This window comes from Pseudomyrmex gracilis, unplaced genomic scaffold (genome assembly GCF_002006095.1).
Source record: "Pseudomyrmex gracilis isolate BER0280 unplaced genomic scaffold, ASM200609v1 scaffold_175, whole genome shotgun sequence".
Taxonomy (NCBI): Eukaryota; Metazoa; Arthropoda; class Insecta; order Hymenoptera; family Formicidae; genus Pseudomyrmex; species Pseudomyrmex gracilis.
The window spans coordinates 235,686-245,697 of NW_018020759.1; the positions used below are offsets into that span (position 1 = coordinate 235,686).

At 39.9% G+C, this 10,012-nt stretch overlaps 1 protein-coding gene and 1 long non-coding RNA gene across 2 annotated transcripts in view; one reads left to right on the plus strand and one right to left on the minus strand.

Annotated features, from left to right (window-relative positions):
• Positions 1-10,012, minus strand: part of LOC109857835 (BMP and activin membrane-bound inhibitor homolog) — a 21,737-nt gene that overhangs the window by 8,401 nt on the left and 3,324 nt on the right. The gene's annotated exons all lie outside the window — the stretch shown is intronic.
• On the plus strand, positions 1,820-2,385 carry LOC109857836. The gene is made up of 2 exons (XR_002250546.1): positions 1,820-2,077; positions 2,208-2,385. It is a non-coding gene; the product is annotated as an uncharacterized LOC109857836 (long non-coding RNA).

A 10,012-nucleotide genomic window follows, 5' to 3' on the forward strand; every position in this document is an offset into this window, starting at 1 on the left:
GAGAGAGAGAGAGAGAGAGAGAGAGAGAGAGAGAGAGAGAGAGAGAGAGAGAGAGAAATCAGGTAACACACGGTTTTTCGCTATGTGCGGCCGAAGTAAAAAAATTCTTCCCCCGAGGCGAGGGACGGGGAAGGGCGTGGGAGAGACAATCCACTTGTGATTTCGCTCGCTCCTTCCCCGAGTTTCGGCTAATTTCCTTTTCAAAAAAAGATACGTACCGAAAGTGGTATTTGCGTTGGAGACTTGTAACTATCGGAGAGCCGGTATCCTCTATCCAGCGTCCATTATGAGAAAAGGGATGCTCGAGACCCGGTTCGGGAAGCGGGTGGAGGACGAGCAGCCAGCCGTCCGGATGGTTACGACGGGGTGGCAATTAGCAAGAACAATAGGGAACCGTGGTCCTTGTTTCTGAGAAGTGGGCGGAGGGTCTCTCTACGGGGGCCCTGCCATTCCGTGCCGGGATCAGGAACCAGGTACACGTACACACACACACATATATATATATATATATATATATATATTTCTCTCCCTTCCTCTATATCCATCTCTCCGCACTTCTCTCTCTCTTTTTTTTTAGAACCTCGGTCGAATATGGTATATGGCTCGCGTAAGTATATATACGCGATCCCGGAGTTTCGGGGCGCTAGAAGACAGGTTTCCTGACGTTCCCCGGTCTCGGGCAACCTGGTGATTAGCCCTACTTAACTCGGATATGCGCGGACGCGACGTGAGCGGGCCCATCGGCATGCGGGTAAAAGGCGTCCTCATCAATTATCCGCAATTGCCAAATTGCTCTAAATTATACGCGCCGGTTTTTCGAGAGGAGAGAGCGCCGGGGCACCTTTCGGAATAATCTTCTCTATTTTTGCGAAAAAGCAAAAGTCTGCGCGCGCGCGCGCGCACACTCGCCGGAACACACCTTTGATTATCGTTTCGCCGAAACACGCGTGCGATTAGGCCTCCGCAAAAGGTCTAATTAAACTTTTTGAATTTTAACGTGCAACGACTTTTTTGATGCGAGCGACCGAGCTAAGTATGGACCGCGCGCGTTCAACGTCACGCACATCGAAGATGTGATTTTTCTGTTCTGTTGACATTAAATCGAGGTGATTTCGCCGTGAACACGTCGAAATAATCGATTCGGTTTCCGTTAAGATTTATTAAGAGGCACATTACTCAAATGTAAGACTAATTCTCAGACGTTACATCGAAAGAACATGTATATAACATATTTCACAACGAAAAAATTATATTCTCGTAAGTAGAAGATTTTATACTTAAAAAATCTTCTTCAAGATTTTAGATGATATTCTTCTGAAATTAAGAATATATTCTTTATTTAAGAATATAGTCTTTTTCGATAGTGAGATATATATATGTTTTTCTATAGAGGCTTTTTATATTCTAATCAGTATATATTCTTATCAATATTTAGAGGATTTTCCTCTTAAAATAAGAAACTCTTCTTGGCGCCTGTTTTAGTATAAAATATACTTAAAGTAAGTGGGATATCTCCTCAAAACAAGAATACAATTTTTTTTGTGCACTTTTTTTATACGATTAAATAAATGTGTTTCCTGATCGTGTACGTGATTATTATATTTTTATGTATATAATATATTCCATCACATTTTTTTATGCGATGATAAGAAGAAAAAAATTATGACTTTTTTTTTATATTTGCAATCTATACGCGACAAACGTGACACAAACGTTTCGATAAGTTTCTCTCGTGTCACGTTTTTATCAAATATTATATTGCGCTTGACACGTAACACTTATAACTTCAAATGGTATAAAAGAAGAACGTTTCGAACAAGAGGTTGTTCATTGGAAACCAGTGTTGGAAGCAATAACCGAAGTGTGATTCCACAGATTTGTTTTCAAAATTTAAATTATTGTGCGAAAACACGATGGAGAACAGAAATATTTTATTTGGTGTATGTTTATTGGTTGCCGTTTTGTTATCAAGTTTTATCGCAATGGTGTCTACCGAACCTGGTATTTCAATATTCAGAAAATGTCCTCGAGGACAGTTATGGATTCCGAGAATAAAGAAATGTATCCAATTTCTCCGGTAAGACTCGGTATTATTATTACGATATGTATATATGTATTTTATATTATATATCTTTCTATATATATATATTCGCACATCTATTTTTAACTCTAAGATCTTATTGTCAGTATAATGTTTTTATTTGCAGCATTTGACGAGACCAATAGCACATACACATACATACGTTTCGAAACTAACGTAACGTAAAGGATTACAAGTGTATTCTGAGAAATAAAACTCTTCTATATAAATTTTTGCACTTTTGATTTGTCAACGCGTTATTCTGTCACTCGACGATATATAAACACACAAAGTGCTACAAATTATTTGGTTCTCGGCGTTGTGAATTTTTTTACAAAGCATCCACAGGCAAAAATAGCCAAGTCTGTTCGAAAAAAACGAACGGCGAAACAGAAATCAATATATCTCTCGATTTTTCTTAACAAAGCAGTTTCACGAAGTGAAAAGCGGCGAGGAGAAATATCGGAATTGTCAAAAACTTTTCAAAAAAAGGTAAAAACAGGCGCCAAGTACACGCGCAACACGTACACCGAAAAAATTGTATTCTTGTTTTGAGGATATCCCACTTACTTTAAGTATATTTTATACTAAAATAGGCGCCAAGAAGAGTTTCTTATTTTAAGAGAAAAATCCTCTAAATAGCAATATTGATAAGAATATATACTGATAAGAATATATACTGATTAGAGTATAAAAAGCCTCTATAGAAAAACATATACCTATATCTCACTATCGAAAAAAACTATATTCTTAAATAAAGAATATATTTTTAAATAAAGAATATATTTTTAATTTAGAAGAATATCATCTAAAATCTTTAAGAAGATTTTTTAAGTATAAAATCTTCTACTTATAAGAATATAATTTTTTCGATGTATATATATATATATATATACACGTACACCGAAAAAATTGTATTTTTGTTTTGAGGAGATATCCCACTTACTTTAAGTATATTTTATACTAAAATAGGCGCCAAGAAGAGTTTCTTATTTTAAAAGAAAAATCTTCTAAATAGCAATATTGATAAGATTATATACTGATTAGAATATAAAAAGCCTCTATAGAAAAACATATATATCTCACTATCGAAAAAGACTATATTCTTAAATAAAGAATATATTCTTAATTTCAGAAGAATATCATCTAAAATCTTTAAGAAGACTTTTTAAGTATAAAATCTTCTACTTATAAGAATATAATTTTTTCGGTGTATTTAAATTAAATTATTTTTTTTATTTATACTCCAAAAACTTTTCTCTCTCGAAAACCTGTTTTATACAACATTTATACACTACAAAACATTCTTTCTCTAAAAAACCCGTTTTACAAAAAAACTGATATCACAAAGTAGCGCCAAGTAAATTTTTTACGTTACTTTTGTACATTATTATCCTAATCTAAGTATCCATGACTACTTTGTTAAGAGTGTTTCCGAGTTCTTACACCCCCCGAGACTTTGTGCGTACACGAGACTCAACGGAGCGTTTCCTAAGCTGGGGCTTATAGGCGGCATATGTGCGCGACTCGTAAGAGAGAACCAGCTGGCGCTTAGCCGATGCCAAGCCGCGCCGGGGTTCTAATTGCGCGATACGAATTATCGGCGTCGCAACGCGTCGCGACAGCGAGGCGAACAATTTCGAACTCGCACACACACACACACACGCATCTATCCCCACACTACGCAGTAGATGTTAAATTATATGCGCTTCGACTTCCCCTATTTCTCTCTCTCTCTCTCTCTCTCTCTGATTTCTCTTGTAACTCAAGATAGCCGAAGTTCGCGGCATAACGCACGGCCGTGTCGCTCACACACACACACACATACACATTTTTCAACAATCTCGTCTTTTTTTCTTCCGAGATGCGTGCAAATGTCTCTCGACCGAGACGACACAAAGCGGTAACTCTAACCGAAGAAGAAGTCACCGAAGCGTTCGGTGATTTATTACCGGGGAACAAAAAAGATCGACCGCGCGTACCTACTCGATAAATAGAAAGGAAGTGCGACTCAGTCGTTCGAGACACAGTTGCAACGATCACCGGGTCTTATTGTTGTAAAAGAAAAGGGAGGCGACACATGGGGAACAAGCAGAGTTGTTGTCTCTCTTTCCGTCCCATCCCAGGTGATTAGCAGAGCGTGTAATGTGTTTTTAAAGCCGGAAGCGAAAATTTATGTGTGCGAATTGTTTTCTTTATAACAAAAAAAAATAAAAAAAAACATAATGAATGCGTTGAACGAATATATCGACGTTCGGTGAAATTTTCGGTCGATCTCGTTCGTTTCGTACTCATGTTACTTGTCGGTTTGCAACAACAACAGGTATTGGATGATCGACCGCTCGTGCTCGAGCTTCGAGTCGTGCACGCGAATGATCGTTAAACGATATCGCATTCCTGATTCGAACACGCTTCATCAGGCACTATCAGTGAAACCGAAGAACTCTGCGTGCGCGCGCGCACACACACACACGTTAACCGCATTATTACACTTTATGCCACCCGTACGAGCATCTTCTCATCGCACACGCGAACTCCGTCTGGAAAACTCTTTCTCGTGTGTAACAAAAAGTGTGAAAAAAAAATTAATGTTTGCCGTTAATTTCTTCGAGAGATCATTCGTTTTTGTCTATCTCTCTCTCTCTCTCTCTCTCATTAGGAAATGCAGAAGCGGTAAGAGCGTGTACAACTTTAACCGAGGTCTATTTATAGATGCTTTTCCTTGGAACAGTTGACATTGATTCCAAGAAAATATCGCGCGTTGCATTTATTTATAGAAGTCACATTGTGACTGAATTGATAGAGAAGAGAGAGAGAGAGCGTTACTAGTTTGCTAATGCGTCTATGGTAACGTCACGTAGATCGAAATGAAAAAAAAAAAAAAAAAAAGAAAAAAAAACTCACATATCGGATGCGAATTTGCGCAATATCGCGCGATATATGTCAATAATGCGCGCGACTTTCTTTGTCGCGTCGTCAAAGATTTTACTCTCTCGCGTCAATTACATCTTTTTCTTCCGTTTTCTATCTCTTCTCTCTTTCTTCCTTCGCGCGCGCAATAATAATAATCCGGTATCGTACGTCGGTCGAGAGATTCTCTCGTTTCTCGTATATCGCGCGATTACTTTCGCTCGCCTCGGCGCGAACACGTCATTTGCGCGGCGCGCAAAAAATATCGCGAGAAGGGGGGAAAAGCTCGGAATCGCGATTAATTGATCCAGAACGGTCGCGCCGTTGTTATTGGCCAGCTATCGAGCGAGCGGCACGTGATTCCGATGATAAAGAGAGAGAGAGAGAGAGAGAGAGACGATGCGCACAACGTGCGCGAGCAGAGAAGAGATTTTTATCCCGACGAAAGAAGAGAAGCGGCACTCGACTGCCAATAACGCGCGCAAAGTGAATTCGCGAAAGCGCAAAACGTTTGTCGAGAGAAGAGACAGCGCTCGTACACACACACATTTGAAAACGTGTCAAGATTCGCATCCTAACATTTCCGAGCGATGTCAAACGTACCTCGCGCGCGAAAATCTCGTTTGTGTGCAAAATTGAATTTACATTAATTTAATTAATAAAATAATTTGCATTCTTCGCCTCGCGATTTTACACAATACTGAGAAAAACTCTAATATCGATGTTAAAATATAAATGTTGTCAAGCCCGCGGCGCTTTGCTCTCCATCTCTCTCTCTCTCTCTCTCTCTCTTTTTTTTTTTAAATCTTTCTCTTTCTTTCTCTCTCGTCAAGTCATCGCGCCATCGTAAGTTCGTTGATCGCCGTTGAAGCTTAGCAAGCGGCAAGGAATGGCGGATTGCGACAGCGCTCGTTCATTTGGATTCGACGCATCTCGGATTCTCAAGTTGCACATGCATGCGATGCCGCGCGCGCGCGGCGTCGCGTCGCATACGAAACGCGCGATTAACATAAACGCGCGCGCGTCAGTGTCTATTCCGAATGCCGCGGATATAACACGGCGGTGATTGATAGCCGATTTGTAAATAGCAAAAAGCGAAAACGTCGCGTCCGTCAACGTGGTGGTTATGTATTACGCGGAGTAACGCGCGATTTTGCGCGGTCACCAATGTCCCGTCGCGCATTTTTAACGAGCCTTATCACGGAATGCGCTTTGGACGCCAAAAGGGAAAGAGAGACAGAGACAGAGAGAGAGAGAGGAGTCCGCGCTCGAAGTCTCCGATGGGAGATGCTTCGTCGGCTTCTGAAAAAAAAAAAAAAAAAAAAAAAAGAGCAAGACCCACACCGGAAATTCTAGAAATGATTTAACGCGCGGCGATCATCTCTCTCTTTCTCTCTCTCGCCGAATTATTTTCCGCCGTTATGACAGCGAATTTATAAATAATACATATAGGCATGAAGAATCCTATACGCGCTGTCGCATAAAATCCCGCGAGTTCAATAAAACGGAATATATACGTTTCAAAACAACAGGTCTGTATTTATAGCAAGATCGTGTACGTGATCGTTTACGTGATCATATACGTGATCGTATGCGGCGCTGCGGAAAGAGAGAGAGAGAGAGAGAAAGAGCGAGCGCGCGCGTGATTTTTACATAACGAAGGCGGTAACACCGGGAGCGCAATCGTGAATTGGATATTAAATTCAGAGAAGTAATACGCGCATATAATACCGTGTATCAAAAAAAAAAAAATACATACGATAATCGAGAAAAAGCGCTTATACGCGCGCCGAGATTATACATCGCGACGAGAGAGAGAGAGAGAGAAGTGTCAAGCGAGTCATCTGATAATTTCGAATTTTATATTTCGAGTGTTTTTTTTTTTTTTTCACCGTAATAGAGAGAAAGAAGATATTTCCCCCGGAGAGCTGTCTTTGAATCGGTGCGGTGTTGATTCGTCGGCAGAAAATTCGCCTTGATTTGATTTAAATCCCCGCCATCAGTGTATAAACACGCTCCTCCACGCTGCTCCGGTCTAACGTTCCCGGCGCCGTTTATTCGCTCGTTTACAAAGTAAACCCTTGTTCTCTCGCATTCATTCTCATTCGCGCAAACCGTCGAGCGATTGGCGCGTTCGCGAAGAAAAGATTCCCCGACGACATAAATTTTATGGACAATCGCATAAAACTCTCCGGAACGGAAAGTTTGTATTAACAAGCGAGTTCTTTGCCACGTCGCTCACCGGTTTTGCTTCAACTCGAAACGCGCGGTTTGCAATAAAACAGCCAGGCGAGGCGAAAGTGTTGTTACTTCACACAACGACGGCATTTTAGTTTTTAGGATCCGCGAGCAACGGCTTTTGACGTCCGTCATAATTTTCCGTCCGCGTATAATTAACGTAGTCGGCCGTTTAATTAACGACGGAATGCGAGAGATCGCAATACCGATATATATATAACTGGATGTATATAAATTAATTTCAAACGTATCGTTCTGTGAAAAAAAAAAAAAAAACAATACAGCTCGCGCGTACGTTTTATTTTTCAATTTTCTCGTTCCGGTTATAAATTTTTTATTAAACATTTAAATTTAATTAACGAAATTTGAATCCAGTCTATTTTTAGTCTATATTTATTTTTATCCGTTGTCAAGTTAAAAAATGTAATATACAACACAACAAGCTATTCTTTGATGTGTGTAGGTATAGAACGTGCTCTTGCTTGTGTCACTTGAACGCGTACACGCACACACACACGCGTGCAACAAAGAGGCATTCACGATTATGTGACAGTAGTCATTTCCGTATATAAGCAAGTGTCTACAAAGTTCAGACACAACATCGCAACGAGTCGTCACGTTATCGGGATATCACGGCGAGAAGACCGAGCAAAGACGGGAGGGGGGAGGTTCAATAGAGGGGTCGTCATAAAGTATAGCAGACGCAAAAAAAAAAAAAAAAAAAAAAATCTAGCGCAAAAATAATTCAATACTCTTTTTTTTTTTTTTAATCGAAAACAATAAAATCGGTTCGAGAAACAATTGTCTTTTTTTAAGCGAATTCCGCGAAACGGAACCGAGAGACCTCTCATCGTCGCGAATCCGGGCATAGCGATCGTTTCGTCGTGGGTTACGCACACACACGACATATTATTTGTACGTGTGTGCGCGCACGTACTACTCGTGGAGAGTATATTTATGTGCGGAGAAAACGCTCGCTCACACGCACGCACACACACATACGGCCGAGAAGAGGTACGAACTTGTCACGCACGCGTGCACATCCGTGTGGCCGACAGGCGCCACCGGGTTAACGTTGTGTGTGTGTTACTTGCGTGTGCGCACGTAGCGTAACGCCATGCGCCAGCTGTAAGAGCCGTGGCACTTTATGTGCGAGCGAGGCGCTCGTGTGCGTGTGCGTCCGAATGATAAACCCGAGCGTGTGTGTGCGTGCGTGCGTGCGTGCATATGCTCCGCTCTCCTCGTTGGCGTCGATGAGTTCGCATTTTTCGTCGTCGTCGTCGTCGTCGTCGTCGCGCCACTCGAAAGACAACGGGTGGCTCTGGCGGCGACGACGACGACGACGACGACGACGACGACGATGACGATGACAGCCATACCCGATGAGCAAAAAAGATCCAAGTCTCAATCGAGCGATCGCATTTCGGCTGATCACCGCGACGTAATCAATGAAGCACATATCCCGTGTGCGTGTGTGTGTGTGTGTGTCTTCTTGTGAAGTACAATATAATTGCTCGAGGACGCACGCAATTAATAGAATTCCATTAATAATGTATATTTATTAATTTATTTGATTATTTAAAAATTAGAAGAGTATATTTATTTAATTTACTGTGATACAAGGCTGTAAGTTAGTTATTTACAAAATATGAGCGAGACGATATGAAAGTATATGTGTAAAATAGAGAAAAGAAAAGAGAGAGATGGTAAAGTAAGTAGATACGTAAGTTAAGATATAAGTGAGCACAAATAAGGTATAAAAATGTGTGTGGCGAAAAGGGAAGGAGGTAAGTGGAAAGAGGTGAAAAATCAAGTTCCCTTCTCTTGGCCAACTGGCTGAAGTATAAATAAAATAATATAATAATAATAATAGAATTCCACATTATGTGTTTGATGAGAAATTCAAGTTGAACATTTTACAACAAAGTCCGCGATATATAAAATAAGAAAAAAAAACAAGAGAGAGAACCCGCAACTTGCGGTCGCGATATTCCGCGACAATGAGACATTCGAATCTTGCGAAAATCTTGTACTGATTCACTCGATTGTGAGTAACGTAACTAAAAATAGTATTTTGCAAATGTATATTATTTCGATTATTGTATATTTTCTCGATCTGTTGATGAGATAACAAGACGCGGTCACATGTGCGGCGAGCGCGTAATAAAATTTTGATCGCGGAGAACGTAATTTGGTGTTGTCAAAAAAATTTATCAAAACGCGGTCTGAACTTTGATGCCCTGTCTCTCTCACGAGAGATCTAAACAATAACCGGATTCTCGCATGTACAAAATATATTTATGTATGATTAAGATTTCGTATTAATTAACGATCCAATAATTAGCTCATTATTAATGATAAAATATCGACACTTTATTGCGCGCGCGTTCGTTCGCGTTTAAAAGACACGCCGCGAGTCTTCGCGCGTTTCGAAAGTTTGCGTCTGTACACCGAAAAAATTATATTCTTGTGAGTAGAAGATTTTATACTTAAAAAATCTTCTTAAAGATTTTTAGATGATATTCTTCTGAAATTAAGAATATATATTCTTTATTTGAGAATATATTCTTAATTTAAGAATATAGTCTTTTTCGATAGTGAGATATATATATGTTTTTCTATAGAGGCTTTTTATATTCTAATCGGTATATATTCTTATCAATATTACTATTTAGAGGATGTTCTTCTTAAAATAAGAAACTCTTCTTGGCGCCTATTTTAGTGTAAAATATACTTAAAGTAAGTGGGATATCCTCAAAACAAGAATACAATTTTTTCGGTGTA